Source organism: Adiantum capillus-veneris, chromosome 12, assembly GCF_014529385.1.
Source record: "Adiantum capillus-veneris isolate H3 chromosome 12, ASM1452938v2, whole genome shotgun sequence".
Lineage (NCBI taxonomy): Eukaryota > Viridiplantae > Streptophyta > Polypodiopsida > Polypodiales > Pteridaceae > Adiantum > Adiantum capillus-veneris.
In genome coordinates, this window is record NC_140942.1 from 138,486,150 (window position 1) to 138,502,505 (window position 16,356).

The 16,356-nt window shown below is 40.4% G+C and overlaps 1 long non-coding RNA gene across 2 annotated transcripts in view; it reads left to right on the forward strand.

Moving 5' to 3' along the window:
* LOC147446580 (uncharacterized) overlaps positions 1–11,607 on the forward strand; it is a 36,774-nt gene extending 25,167 nt beyond the window's left edge. Inside the window, exon 2 of one of the 2 annotated variants that reach the window (XR_015189892.1) lies at positions 11,318–11,607. This is a non-coding gene — a long non-coding RNA (uncharacterized LOC147446580). Of the gene's footprint in view, positions 1–3,372; positions 3,462–11,317 lie in introns of those variants that run through there. The other variant, XR_015189884.1, reaches the window with a different exon arrangement.
* Positions 11,608–16,356: the final 4,749 nt, after the last annotated feature.

The following is a 16,356-nucleotide window of genomic DNA, read 5'->3' on the forward strand; positions in this document are numbered from 1 at the left end:
AGTTCTTACATATTCAATACAATCCCTTTTGGCTTACAAAAAACTCTACAGAAGTCTCGCTTAATCTTCCTCAGCAAATCTTCCACACTTTTACTGCTGACATTACACAATGTTACGAAAACATTCCCCTGGAAGGGGATCTTGGCCTTAAGAGTATTCTTGCCAAGGTGATTAAAATGGCTTTCTCCAATCCTAGAAATAAAAAACTTTTTTACATCTCTCTTTCCAATAAACCCATGTGGATTAAATTATCTCACTCCTTACACTTTAATGAAGCTAAGCTTTGCTGTTACATCTCCTCGCTACTGAGTAACTGCACTATTGTTTCAGGCGGTCTTTGCTTTAACCAATGCCTAGGCATCCCCATGGGATTCTCATGCTCTCCACTTATGTGTAATACTTACCTTGATTTTTTTGGATACAAGTGGTATCTCAAAACCATGGAGTCTTACAAAAATAAGCTTTCACAGTTCAGACATACCTATAGATATATGGATGACTTACTTAGTGTCAACAATAGAGATTTCCTCAAAGAAATTTATCTAATTTATCCTCATTGTTTTAAAATTGAACCCACTTCTCTCCATAAGATCATCACACCCAACGGGGCTGTTTTCACATCTGTCCAATTCCTTAACCTTTCTATTTCCCTTCATATCCCATCTGTCGGTGGGTGATGACCTAAGGTTTGTTTGGAAAAGGGATCTCGTGAAACTACCATTTGTAGAATTCATAAAAAAGAAGAGCAATAGGCCTCACAAGGCTGCTATTAGCTCATGCATCAGCCTGCTACACTTAATATGCTATTCTTTCTCTAACTCTTTTCTTTCCTGGGAGGAGGTTTATCAACTAATCAGAAAGTATTGCCTTAACGGGTTTAATAGAAACCAGATCTGTAACATTATTACACAGGTTCACACCCAGCATAGTTGGCCTGGGTTACACTTTAATCAAGAGAATCTCATTTCTCTTATTAGGTACTAGGCCCATACACAATGGGCCTACTACCAACCCATTGTGTATGGCGCCTGGGTTAGGGCAAGTACACACACACACTGATACGTGCAGATGCCAACCACAGATATGGGGTATAACACAACGCATGGTCATCAATTATTTTATGACTTAAACCTGTTTGATGACCCCCATGTAAAGCTTGTTTTAAGCAAAGGGCTCAATCACATCCCATCAACACCCTTTAACAAAAAGGAGGCCACTGATGAACTATGGGTAGTACTGCTGAGAGTAATAGCAAATAAAACTGTTTCCCTTCCTAAAGGAGTCTCACTAGAGAACATGCAAATGTACTTCTACTAGTACTGTTCTCTACACCTCCCATGCAAAAAACATATCAAGCAGTTTCCTGATTGGGACTATCTCTTAACATCACTAAGAGAAAAGTACTACATAACCAATTTAGATAAGGCAGCTAACAACCCAGTTTTTATATGCAAGAGCTACATCTTGCAAGGGGCATACACACGATTGGAGGGAGAAGACTTCCAGCCCATTACGGACCCACAGATCATCTCTGCTATAAGGAAAAAATTGAACTTTTTTTCCTGCCCCGATGATCTCCAGCTGCCATACCTCATGGCCACTTATAAGTCACATAAGAGGGCTTTCAGGTGGATCACAAATGGATCCAACTGTTGTTTTTCCCACGCATCACTACTTCTGGCATGTATCCTGAAAATACGCATCCCTATCTTGAAAAAGAGGGCATACACATTAAATCAAAAAGCCTTACTATGCTATAACATCCACATACACTCCTGGTGGGTGGTAGATGCATTATATGATGTTGTATTGAACCTCCCAGAGGCAACAACCACATTGTTCTCAATTGATATAAAGAAATGCTATGAGCACATATCCCACCATGGGGATCAAGGACTCATTAAGCTGACCAACCAGCTGATCACCTACTCATACCAACATACCAAGGAGCCATTCATCTCCTTTAGAAGCCAACCCACCTCTTGTTGTATTGGTACATGGTCCAAAGAAAGGTATAAAAATGGCCTATCCTTTGATAAGGACAAAGCACTCGAGCTAAACGAATGGATCATTTCGAACATGATTGTCCAATTACAGGACAGACTATACAGGCAAGTGAACGGGATACCCATGGGTCTATCATGCTCACCTATATGGTGCAACTTATACCTACATGCCCTAGAATACATGTTCTTTGAGAAAAGCATACACAATGTAGAGATTAGGCCTAACCTTACTGACTTCAGATATGTATATAGGTATTTTGATGATATCCTATGGCTGAATATCCCCAACCCACACTTCCTAATTGATACTCATCTCATTTACCCCTCATCACGTATCATTGATGATCAGGGCACTTACAAGGATGGTACTTCCACTACATTCCTCAACATGGTACTACGAATCAATAACAATACCCTAGTAAGAGGGATGAACCTGAAGGATGCCATAGACGACACCCCCACTTTTAAATACATCCATAGATGTAGCAATAGGCCTGCCAATTGGGACCACAAAGTATGTCTATCCCAAATAAAACCTATCTTATTTTTTAACATTGAACCAAGGCAAGCTGGTCTAGACATCAAAAGACTACCTTTTCTGCAGCAATGGTTTTGAGAGAGCAAGATTATGGAGGATAATTCACAACTATCTGCAAACATGTACTCCGATTTCTGTAGCTTGTAACCCAAAGAAGGTAAGAAATCTACTCATTGGTGGGCACTAGCAACCCCTGTTTTGAAGGGGCCTAATGCCCCCATGTGTATCAAATCATGTGTAATTCAAAAAATCAGGGATCTGCTAGCTGCGGGATGGCTGGTGGGACACACATAAACCCCTTTGCAGGATTAAAGCATTATGCCCATAAGTGGGAACACACCCTAATCAAGTATAATCATATGGGGTTATGGGACATCATCCACTTTAAGGGAATTTTTTGACGTGGCAAAAGATGACATCGAGGCAGGTAGGATGAGAGACTATTCATACATGCGAAAGTACTCTCCCTCACCCCCACTCTTTCCACTACCCCACGCAGAAAATGAAACGGAATACACCACCCTCCCACTCTTTACTTTCAAAAGAGTGGAGGCTCCATGCAGAGCAGCTCATGTGGGCCAGTATGATGCCCTACTCTATATATTATCAAAGGGTTATAACCTTGCAAGGAGAGAGCATTGCTGAAGACCTCTTGGGACCTGTCCTACTACAGAACGAGACAACAGATACGCGTATGGATTCTCAGGTGGTAGAACACTGAGTAGCCTATCTTTTTTTGCTGACATTGATAACAAGTGCACACACCTAATGACACCTGCATTCCACATTAGAAACTAACTGTGTGTTTTTTCTATGTGATGGCTGCAGGTATAGGGTGTGGGCTTGCAATTGGGAAGCCATTCTGTGTTTTTTTCCTCCTTATAGACATTCATATGCAGTGAAAATGATCCTCCTGCAATTTTGTAACACCATTGGTTAATAAAGCTTTTTTGATGATATTGCATGATGTCTCTTTATTGTTAATTGTCTCCTACACACACACACACACACACACACACACACACACACCACACACACACACACACACACACACACACACACACACAAACACACACACACACACACACACAGTGTTACTTTAGTATGGGATTGGTATTTTTTGATAACTACACACACACACACACACACACACACACACACACACACACACACACACACACACTGGGCTGCTTTACTAGTTCTTGATATTTTTTCTCTTATAAAAAGAGAGCTTTAGAATACTTTAAAGCCTCCTCTATGAGAAATTAAAAAAAAACCCCTTTGTTTACAAAAAAGCCTGATAAGGCAGTGGCTAGAAAGGACTACACACACTCCTCTGTTGGGGTATAAAGCCCAATGTGGTTGCCCAGGTAAGTGGGCGGGCTGCCAGGTATGTACACATATTCTTTTGTAAAAACCTAATAAGAACTCACTATGCTCTACACATTACAGTGGAGCGAGTTCACCATATCGTCGTGCTCTTCTTCTCGCACTCTCTCTCGCATCGCACTTCCGCTCGTACTCCTTCAACTGGTATCAGAGCTCAGATCGGGCTCGGGGCAGCACTGCAGGAGGCTAGAGTCACCAGCTCAGATTGGAGTGAAATTCGACAGAAAAAGACACGGCCCCAAATCCTGTGGGGGAATCCGAAAGGGCTTGGTGTTCTCAGAATTTCATTCTGAGGTCATCTTGGCCACCGTTCGGCTTCGACAAAGTTCTGCGCAGGCCATTTTTGACTACGTGGTCTCGGCGGGTGTAGATCCGACTCTGCAAATTTAGGGTTTCGGCCTACGACTGCAGGTGCTGAGGATATCGGCACTCCCAGAGTGTTCATTTGTGGCTATCTACACATCGAAGGACGGCTCACAGTTCTTGGAGGCATGTCACATACGACACGTGCGCATCTACACACAGATTGTAGGCGACATCCACTAGTTCATCAGGTAGCTTGTGTTTGCTGCTTGATATTCCAGATTTCATCCTGACATTGCAGGTACTTCCACATGGGATGCATTGTCAGAGATGATGTATGTCTGTTGAGGGTTTGCTGGCTGTGAGTCACGCAGCAAACAATCGCCGTAGCGGTTACAGCATACAGTGGGAAATTTGTGGATGTATGACTTTGTGGGAAGTCTATGTATTGTCAGATTCACTGTAGCCTTTGTTGAGGGTCGAGTGAGGTTTTATTGAGTTGGGGGATTCTCGAATGTTGAGATCCTTTCGGTGATACAGGTCTTGGAGCGATCCCTCGAGCACCCTTAGATAGGCAGCTAGGATGTATTGACTGTGAGTTAGACAGTTGGGATTGCATCTTTGCTTTACTGTCATTGAGGCATTGTCGCAGTCTATGTTTACAAGACAGTGACAGGACAGTGAGAGACAGTACAAGTGCAGGACAGGTTTACCCGCAGCTTACAGTGTCAGAGAGACAATGTTTTTTGAGCTGTTTTTGGTCTGTTTTTTGAGTACACCAGAACCATTTTACAAAGGAGACTCTGCCGAAATTTCTGCAGAATCTGAAGCTTTCTTGGTTCATTTGACAGGTTGATATTGGTTCAGAGGTCAGTTTACAGGGGAAACTCTGCCGAATTTTTCCCAGGAAAGTAAACTACTGTGAAGCGTAGCTATGGCTGGATCACAGGACACTGCTCTTTACAATATCAAGAAGCTGGATGGAACCAATTTCCCATTGTGGAAGAAGAAGATTTGGCACGTGTTGGTACAAAAGAAGCAGATAAAACCTATAAAGATCAAGGGGATAAAACCAGAAGATATGGACGAAGATGAATGGAGCGAAATGGATGAATTGGCACTTTCTACCATTTTGCTGACTTTGGCAGAAAGCGTTTACTTCAATGTAGCAGACAAGATGTCGGCTTATCAAGCATGATTAAAGCTGAGTGATCTTTATGAGAAGCAGAGTGTAGCTTCATAGGTATACTGGCTTAAGAAGCTTGTTGACTTGAAGATGAAAGAAGGGACACCTATGTCCAATCATCTGAATGAATTCAACACAATCTATAGTCAGTTGTCAGCTCAAGGTGTCAAGTTTGATGAACCTGTTAGAGCTATGTTCCTGTTGATCACATTGCCGGAAAGTTGGGACACTTTTCGCACAGCTTTGAGCAATTCTGCACCTCCAGATGGTTTGAACATAGCAGGTGTAGAAGGAAGTCTGCTTACTAAAGAAACCAATAGAAAGACAATGGACAAAGGCAAAGGAACAGCCTTAGTTGTCACGGGAAGGACCAAAGAAAAGTACAAAGGTGGAAAGAGGAATCAGTCTCGTAGCAAGTCCCGCAGTGCTAAAGGCAAGAGTGACATAGAATGCTACCATTGTGGCAAGAAGGGTCACATGAAAAGAGACTGCAGAGAATGGAAAGCAGAAAAAGGCAAAGAGAAAGCTAAAGACCATGGTGAGAAGAACAAGTCCTCAGTGAAGATTCAAGAAATAAATGTGACAAACACTGTTGCAGAGGATGATAGTCTAGTGTCAGGAGACATCTACTTTTTGAAGAATACAATGGACTCAAATCTTCTTACAACATCTGATGGAAATGCACTGAGTGATTGGATTATAGACTCAGGGGCATCACTTCATGTGTCTCCAAACAAGGAGTGGTTTACCTCTTATGTGACACCTAAAGATCATGTTCGGCTAGGAAATGGGCAGACATGTGAGATCTTAGGTGTTGGAGATGTTCAACTGAAGTTTCAGAATGGCTCTTCTTTCACGCTGAAGAATGTGAGACATGTTCCCGCAATTACAAAGAGCTTGATCAGCACAGGTTTACTTGATGATGCTGGCTACGTCACCACTTTTGGACAGAACATGTGGAAGATATCCAAGGGTTCTATGACAGTAGCACATGGAGTAAAGTCTGGAGGACTTTACATGATTTATGTATCAAATGTCTCTAAAAATGTAATCAATGTAACCGAGCAGCCGAACGTTTCTTTGTGGCATAGCCGGTTAGGACATATGTCCAAGAAGGGAATGGAAATCTTGTCTCGTTCTGGTTATTTGCCTAGATTTTAATTTAATGATTTTGAATTCTGTGAACATTGTCTGTATGGTAAGCAAACACAGCAGCCACATAAGCATAGAAGCAGTAGAAGAGATACACAGTTGGCACTTGTTCATAGTGATTTGTGTGGACCTATGCCTAACCTATCTCTAGGGGGAGCTTCTTACTTTATGACATTTATAGATGATTACTTGAGGAAAGTATGGGTTTACTTTCTCAAGCACAAGGATGAAGCGTTTAGTGTTTTCAAAACGTTTGTGACACTTGTGGAGAATCAGAGTGACAAGAAGCTTAAATGCTTACGCACTGACAATGGTGGAGAGTATGTTTCAAAGGCCTTTCAGGACTTTTGTGAGTCAAAAGGTACAAAATGTGAACTTACTGCTCCTTACAATCCTCCTCAAAATGGTGTTGCTGAGAGGATGAATAGAACCATACAAGAGAAGGTCAGAAGTATGTTGTCTAATGCACAACTGCCAAATGGGTTTTGGGCTGAAGCTGTATCAACAGCCGTTCATCTTATAAATAGATCTCCTAGCAAGGTTTTGCAGAAGGATTTAGTGGCAGAGATGGTATGGTCAGGCAAGGTGACCTCATACAAGCATCTCAGAGTCTTTGGCTGTGAGGCATATACTCACGTTGCAAAGGAATTTAGGAACAAACTTGAGCCAAAGAGTAGAAAGTGCATCTTTCTAGGCTATGGTAATTCTGGTGAGATGGGGTACAAACTTTGGGATCCCGAATCCAGAAAGGTTATCCGCAGCAATGATGTTCACTTTAATGAAGCCAAATATCATTCTAAACTAGAGAGGGTTGAGTAGATTAGAAGAGTTGTCTTCCAAGAAGATGGACCTGCACGTGAAAGACAAAATGTCAGGGCTCAAGAGGAGCAAGGACAGGATAGAGTGGAACCATAGGTTGTGGCTGAGCCTGAGCCACCTATTGTGCGTAGATCTGGACGTATCACGCGACCTCCTGATAGGTTTGTTCCATCTATGAACTATGTCATGTTGACTGATTGCAATGAGCCTTCATGTTACAAGGAAGCAGTACAAATGAAGGACTCCGAGAATTGGCAATTGGCCATGCAATCAGAGATGACAGCTCTGCATAAAAACCAGACATGGAAGCTAGTTAAATTACCACAGGGCAAAAAGGCTCTACCTTGTAAATGGGTTTACAGGTATAAGATCACCGCTCATGATAGTCAGCCAAAGTACAAATCAAGGCTTGTTTCCAAGGGCTTTAAGCAAGAACAAGGCATTGACTTTGATGAAGTCTTCTCTCCGGTGGTCAAGATGACTACATTGAGATGCTTTCTTGCATTGGTTGCCATATTAGATTTGGTGTTGCACCAAATGGATGTCAAGACAACGTTCTTGCATGGTGATTTAGATGTGGAAATTTACATGCAGCAGCCAGAAGGGTTTGTTGAGAAAGGCGAGGAAGATTGGGTATGCCAGTTGTTAAAGAGTCTTTATGGCTTAAAACAATCACGGAGGGCATGGTACCATAAATTCCACAAGTTTATGCTTTCTCAAGGCTACAAACGTAGTGAGTTCGATCACTGTCTATATACAAAGAAGGCTAAGGATGGTAGTTGGCTGATCCTTATTTTGTATGTGGATGACATGTTGATTGCTGGAAAGCACTTGGAAGAAATTTCAGCTTTGAAGTCAAAGATGGCAAAATTGTTTGACATGAAAGACATGGGTGAGGCAAGTCATATACTTGGTATGCGCATTGAAAGAGACAGATCAAAGAAGTTGATTTGGTTGTCTCAAACATAGTATATTGACAAGGTTTTGCAACGTTTCAATATGGAGAAGGGAAAGGCACTGAGTGTTCCATTGCCACCATATGTGAAACTTAGCAAACAAGATTGTCCTGTGTCTGAGGAAGAACAGGCTGAAATGGATAAGATTCCATATGCGTCTGCAGTGGGTAGTTTGATGTATGCAATGATTGCTACTCGCCCAGACATTGCATTTGCAGTGGGAGTAGTAAGTCGATACATGTCAAACCCAGGCAAGAAACATTGGGAGGCAGTGAAAGGAATATTGAGATACCTGAAAGCTACAAAGAGTATGCGTATATGCTATGGGAGTCAGGAGCTAAGTGTAAAGGGTTTTACAGACTCAGATTATGCAGGTGACTTAGACAACCGAAGGTCTACGTCAGGGTATGTCTTTACATTGGCTGGTGGAGCAGTAGCATGGCGTTCTAGATTACAAGATTGTGTTACTCAGTCTACTACAGAGGCTGAATATGTTGCAGCATCAGAGGCATGCAAAGAATCAATTTGGCTTAATCGACTAGTAACAGATTTGGGAATCAAAGAAGAGATGCCTGTGTTATATTGTGATAGTCAAAGTGCTATACAATTGGCTCGCAATCTAGTTTATCACTCAAAGACAAAGCATGTGGATGTGAAGTATCATTTCATCAGGGAAATGCTCGAGGATAAGCAATTTCAGCTTGTCAAAGTTCACACCACAGAAAATCTTGCTGATCTACTTACAAAAGGACTTCCCTCAGAGAGCTTTGCGCATTTTTGCAAGCAGTTAGGTGTAGGATAGTACATCACTTCTCTACATCTCTTGTATATTAGTTTGTATAGTAGCTTCTCTCACACTTAAAGTACCACATTGGACTTTAAGTGGGAGGTTGTTGGGGTATAAAGCCCAATGTGGTTGCTTAGGTAAGTGGGCGGGCCGCTAGGTATGCACACATATTCTTTTGTAAAAACCTAATAAGAACTTACTATGCTCTATACATTACAGTAGAGCGAGTTCACCATATCGTCGTGCTCTTCTTCTCGCACTCTCTCTCGTGTCGCACTTCCGCTCGTACTCCTTCATCCATCTCACTTGAGGGAGTGCCCGAGCTCAGTTACCTCCTAGGTTTTGCTAACCACCTCCTATGGGTAATACTACCGGGTTTAGCCCGTCGCAATACTTGAGTATTTCTTACCTTGGGTGAAACCCTGCCGTGAATACTCTGGCTACCTCCTCATGGCACCACGCAGGCGGCTTCATTTTCTCTGTTGGAGATCCCCCTAAACGCCTGGATATCTGCGCAATTTGGAGTTATGGAAACCTCCCTCCCTGCTCTATTTAAATGTGAGGGCGCATCTCTGCTCCTCACTTAGTTTTGGTTGTGCTCTGCTTGATTGTTTAAAAATAGTTACTGTGTTTCTGATACAAAGCATGGAGCTCTCTACTCAAGTTACTCAAGTCGATCACTGCTATTTCTTGCTTTACTTATTGCATACTTAGGTCTCTTTCCGCATGGGTTAACACTCTGTAAGGAGGATGTTTTGTTGAAAATATTGGTGGTCTCCTCTGCAATCTTTATAAAACTAGGCATGGGGTTTTTCAGCGTTGTATGATTACCAAATGGTGCATTGAAATTACTGGTTATGTTTTTCTTATAAAAAAATTCCACCCTATGGCCAGTGGTCATTGCATATGGATGATTAAGGGAACCTTTTTTTGCCTTGGTAACCAATACAATTTGGGTTATTTTTGTTTACTAATTTTTGATTGCAGGATGGCGGGGTTTGGTGCCCTGATTGATTAACTATGACTCTATGCCGGGTCTATATTTTTGATGATTGAGAAAAAGAGGGGGTGTGTGGTGCTCTACCCTCCACACAATAGCTTATTGTTGGTTCTGCCGAATTGATTAGTGTCATGATGTCGGTACCTGGCTTATACTAAATGGCTGTAATGGTGCATCTTAACATAATTCAATGGCTATGGCAATATGGCAGTTACTGTGTGAATGAAAGGCTTTTTGGTTGCATATCATGCTTTTCGTTGGTAGTTTCTGGTTGCATATCATTCTCGCTGAGGTCTGAAAATTATGAGGTTCTGGTATCTATGATTTAGTGGCTAGTTTTTTAATGTAAAAAATGACAGAAATAGGGTTATTACTTTGACTTCACCTTGGTAACAAAAACTGCCGAAAAGGCATTGGGTTACTAATCTTTGTGTCTGATTCCTAACTCGGGCCGATTTACTGATTTTTTGCTTTTACATCTTGTTGTGGAAATTCAAAAAATAAGAAGTTCACCCTATGGGTATTGGAAGGTTCTACTTCTTTTGGGTTTCTAGGCTAGACAGTATGGTCGTTCATGGTTTTTTTAGAAAGGATGGGATATACATTTCAAGTATTTTTTGCATATACTCAGGAGGATGTTGCTCATATGTTAGCCTTGGATATTATTATGGATCTAGCACTTTAAACATAGTTTAAACCTTTTTCATTAAAACTTCAAGGCATGGAGTATGGCCTGTTTTTTTTAGCAGCTCTCCTTGTTACTTGGGCTGCTTAAGGAGATGTATGTATGGTTTGGAATCCACTTCACTGTGATAGGATTCTAACCTAAAAACAAGCTTTAATATTCTTATCTTTTTAAAAAAACTGTAAATGGATAAACCTAAAAAAAAACTTCATTTGATGGAGCTTTCATAACTGATAAAAACTGTTGAAAATAAAAGAAGGGGGGATTCTGACACTTGGATTAGAACGGGTGATGGCCTTCTAATCAAAATGATACTCTTTTACTAAATTCTTTGGGATTCTTTAAAAATAAGAGAAATCACAATTTCTTGGACTTAGCTTGTGAAGGTTAAAAGAAGTTTGTAAGGTGGACATGGATAACAACTGTTATAGTCCATTGATACCTATAAAACACATCCAAGGCTAACTGAATTGTTCTTTTGTTTGGATGGATGCAGGTAAGGACTCTATCTTATCTTGGAAGTTTTTTTTGACTTTGGCAAGCCGTCCTACACTGGATGGAACACTCACTTATGATTTGGGAATTTCTTTTCCTATCTGCATACTGAAAGAGGATCTCTTTCCTACAAACATTTTACTTAAATGATTCTAGTACTAAATTGTTTTTGTACTTATCTATTCTTTGTTCCATTGCTAGCTGTCTTTTGAATGTAAAAATTCAATTATGTCTTATTATCTAAGGTTTAACAACCACACACACACACACACACAAACATGAGACAGTGGAACTTCTCTTCCACGTTTATCCTAACCACACAACATAGTGATACCGTTTAATCTCAATTTCCAATGATACATTGTTAATCTGTTGACTAATGATATATATTGCATCCCTAGATCAATGTTCCCTACTCGGTTTGTAACTTACCTGAGATGATTTTGGATACTTAGCTGGCTTACCTTTGTGCAAGTTGTCTCCAACTTAATATAGCTTTGATTATTTAAGGTATACCTAAAATGTGTTTTGTCATACCCAAAATGGTATTCCCTACTGCCTCAGATAAGTAAACACACACACACGCGCGCGCGTACACACACACACACACACACACACACACACACACACACACACACACACACACACACAGTGGTTTCCATAGCTATGTGACTTTCAACTCATTAAACTAGCCGGCAAGAAATGTCGACCAAATTCCCTTAATTTATATACTGCATACAGAACTCTTTACTGATTCATGGTGCAGACGGTATGTCACACACATATACTCATCATGATTAGTCATTATGCCTATCGAGACTTGTTTGATATAGGAATAACTCAGTAAGTAATATAACATAGGTATATCGTTATTGGAATTAAGAATACACTTTTTTTTAGTTATTGTGGATCTCAAAATCATAACTGTGTTGGGAGTGATGGCGGTTTTAACAACATATGGATTCTACATGTGATTTTCGCATCATCTGGGACTCTACATGAAAAAATACATATGGGTTTTCTGGCTCTTATTGTCTACATGGTTTTCATAAACACCATATAAAGCTACATATCTGGGACTCTACCATAAAAAAATACATACGGGTTCTCTGGTTCTTATTGTCTACCTGCTTTTCATAAAAACATTCACACTATGCATAAAAGCGACATTTTTTAACTCAATACAACAGGTAACTTTTTAGTTTTTGTGGATCTCTAAATTAATGCCGGGTTGTCATAAGGAGGATTGCAGTTCTGGCTGCTTCTGTGATCTAAGTAATGATCTTTTTTGGCACATCACATAAATAGCATGCTTGTGTATTTATATGCTTGTGTACCCTTATGTAGTACTTTTTTTAACAAAAGTTCAAGCGCACCCTAAAACCTATGTGTATAATTTTGACGTGGAAGAGAACTCTTTTATTTGCATTAATTAGTGGATGTTGAAACTAAAAAGAAACTCAAAGATTTCATATCTTAAACCCTAAACCTTCATTCAATTTATACACATAGACATATCTTCAAAACCAAGCCCTCACAAAGTCAAGAGTCGCTATGTAAGTTCAAATCTACTAGGGCTCTTCATAAGTACAAAGCCGTTTTGCTAGAACGAGATGGATTATCATACTCATTATGTAGCGCATCAATGATAAAGACATGTTTCCACCTCCATAAGCTATACATAGATATATTTCAAAACAAAGCCCAAGTCCATGCGCTTGACCAAGCCAAGAGTCGCTATGTAACTTAGTTCAAACCTACCAAGGCTTTTCAGAAGTACAACGTCATTTTGCTGGAATGAGACGGATTATCATACTCATTCTATAGCGCATCAATGATAAAGGCATGTTTCCACCTCCATAGTAGGTCATTTTGTGATATTTGATTAGGCCCAACTTCTCTTTTGCCAACACCAATTTTAAATTTCCATCCCAATCAACCAGATCGTCAAGAAAAATCTTTTGTATATTCCAAACTTTTTTTCCCTTAGAAAATAAGTTATATCTTATTTTTGGCCATAACACTTTTATCTCCGAGCATTGTAGAAGATCTTGGGAATATTGTGATGCTAGATCTTCTCGTAGTCCATGAGAAATGTTCGTAAAAATAAAGCTCGTTCTTCATCTTTTTGAATCTCAGTGAACAAGTGATTTTGAGAGACATTTTGTATGTATTTCTTTCCTTAGGTACACTAGTCAAAGTATTTTTAATCTGCTATCCACATATAAAAAGCAATATATAAGTATAGGTATCCTTTGATTTGAACTAGCAATGAAAGAACAATAAAAAATAGTACGAAATTAGAATATTAGCATCTTTAACAATTAAAATATTAGCATCTTTAACAAAAAGCCATTAGCAACATTAGCATTTTTGTCATGGCATCCTGTAGATCCACATGGCAATAGATCCCTTCATCTTGTTTCGTGTGACTTATGGACGTGAGAGAGAGTGCTAGGAAGCCTTATTCGCAAGTGCGCTCTCATTTTGAACTAGGCATTCATAAGAGACCTAGACACTGAATGAGTTCATTCCATGCCACCAAATTTTTGTCTGCTTAGGTTTTAACAGCTTGGTTATGATGTTTTCAACCTACATATCAAGTCTCACTTGATTTGGATATGATTTGACCAACAAACAATCATTTTCTCTATTTTAGTGACAAACCTAGAAAAAACGTTAATTTCTACAAAATTTTTATCTTTCTTATACGAGGAATCATGGCAAAATTACAAAAGAGGCCGAAGAAGTACCGAATGGCTATTTGTTGAAAAAAAAAGATGCAAACAAATAGGATGCTTTGTACTTGAGGAACCATGAGCATTTTTTTCGCTTGTATTATTTACAGTCTTAGTGATGGATAGTCTATTGTTTTTGAGTGATGATTTTTGCCAGACATTCAAACTTTAGGCCCACTTCATGCTTCAAGCCAAATTAATAAACAAGAAAGCAAAAAATAAATCTTTGTTACTAAGGGTGCAAACTAGCTAGAACAAACACGGGTAGCATCTTCTCATTTTGTCGCATGTACAATCCAAAAGCAAATCAACTACCACAAAGACTACATGTTAAAAGCTTGAAAGCTATGAAAACTTTAAAAATGAAGCCAAATTTTGAGTGAGGAACAAGCCCTCACCTCCTATGTTGCTAACATTTTGCGAGAAGCTATCAACGTTTTGATGGTCAAGAATAAGTACCTACATAACCAAACAACCGCAAAAACCTTCGACTTATATAGGTTGTGCTGTTTCCGTGGAAGGTAAGAGCCAAGCAGCATTGAGGCTTATGATGCAAGCAATGACACAGAAAGGAGTCCTGCTAGTTTTGAAAGAAGCTTGAAAGTGAGCACAACACATAGCAAACAATCAATGCAACATAATGTGACATCAAAGGAGGCCTCTCCCACTTTCAAGATCACAAGGCAGCAACTACAGAAGGATAAGGAAGAGCTAGTGAGCCTAGAGACGATGTGGAGAAGGGGGATGTTTGATGCTCAATTCTCGTGAATCCTGCCAAGCGCCTACTCTTTGCACTATCTCTAATGCGCCCAGGGCCCCTAGCCTCCAAATCAGACTCAACCCTCTTCAAGAAATCATACTTGTGGCAATTTGCGACACATGCACAATCCCTTCCTTTGATCACGAAAGCCCATGCACAAAGCAACTGTTTTGTGAAACGTAAGACCCTATGTCGGTAAATATTGAATAGATAAGGTTCATGTGGTTGATACCCTTTTGAAGGGCTAGGGTTTACATCATATCGACCCCTCCTGTAATCTACGGCCCATGGAGATAATGCCAACATCAACATGAATTCACTCATCCATTTTTTGAGAGAGAGAGAGAGAGAGAGAGAGAGAGAGAGAGAGAGAGAGAGAGAGAGAGAGAGAGAGAGAGAGAGAGAGAGAGAGAGAGAGAGAGAGAGAGAGAGAGAGAGAGAGAGAGAGGGAAGTAGTAGTAGCCGGTGACTATGGAGGCCTTCACATTCACATTGGCAAGTTCATCTTGGGGCTGTACCTTTCGTGGTTCGCTCTCGCACTCCTCTCGTACGTTCTGTGCTCCTCTCCTCTTCATGGGATCGAGCATTTCTGCTTCTGTGACTGCTACAAATGGTTCTTCAGATGGCTCCCCTTCTCCTTCCTTAATTTCTTTGACGGATGAAGATTGGAAGAAGCACCTTACCCCTGAACAATAGACTATCACCAGAAGAAAGGGAATGGAGAGAGCTTTTACTGGTGAGTATTGGAATTCAAAATCTCATGGAACTTATAATTGTAGATGCTGTGGTACTCCCTTGTTTGACTCAACAAAAAAATTTGATAGTGGCACGGGTTGGCCTTCCTACTATCAACCAATCAAAGATAATGTGAAGTCAGAAATAGACCGGTCCATTCCTTTCATGACGTGAACAGAGGTTCTTTGTGCACAATGTGATGCTCATTTGGGCCATGTATTTAATGACAGACCACCCCCAACTGGCAAGCGCTATTGCATCAACAGTGCCTCACTTATTTTGAAGTCAAAATCGTAAAAGAAAGTAATAGACACATCAATCAACACTATCCTGGGAGACTTTGTAGAAGGCTTACATGAATTTTCATCAGAGCAAGTCCTAATGTCATTTATTGTTGGGCTGATTTTACGTTTGTTATGTACATGTATTAAGTAAAATTCACATCAGTCTTTTAGTAAATTCAATGTCCCTCTTTTCCTAGAGAGAGAGAGAGAGAGAGAGAGAGAGAGAGAGAGAGAGAGAGAGAGAGAGAGAGAGAGAGAGAGAGAGAGAGAGAGAGAGAGAGAGAGAGAGAGAGAGAGAGAGAGAGAGGAATCACCTCGTCATGTAGGCCCCTGCACTAGTTGCGAGAGACAATACATGCTAAGGTATGTTAGCTATCAGATCATTGTGGCTAAGATGAATTGATTGGAGGGCAGGTGAGCTCGCGAGTGTGTGCTCGAGAAACGATTTCTGTTCAAGCCTCTTAAGCAAGACAGAGAGTTAAGGGAGGATGGAATAACACCGCTAATGTTGTCCGAATGCAAA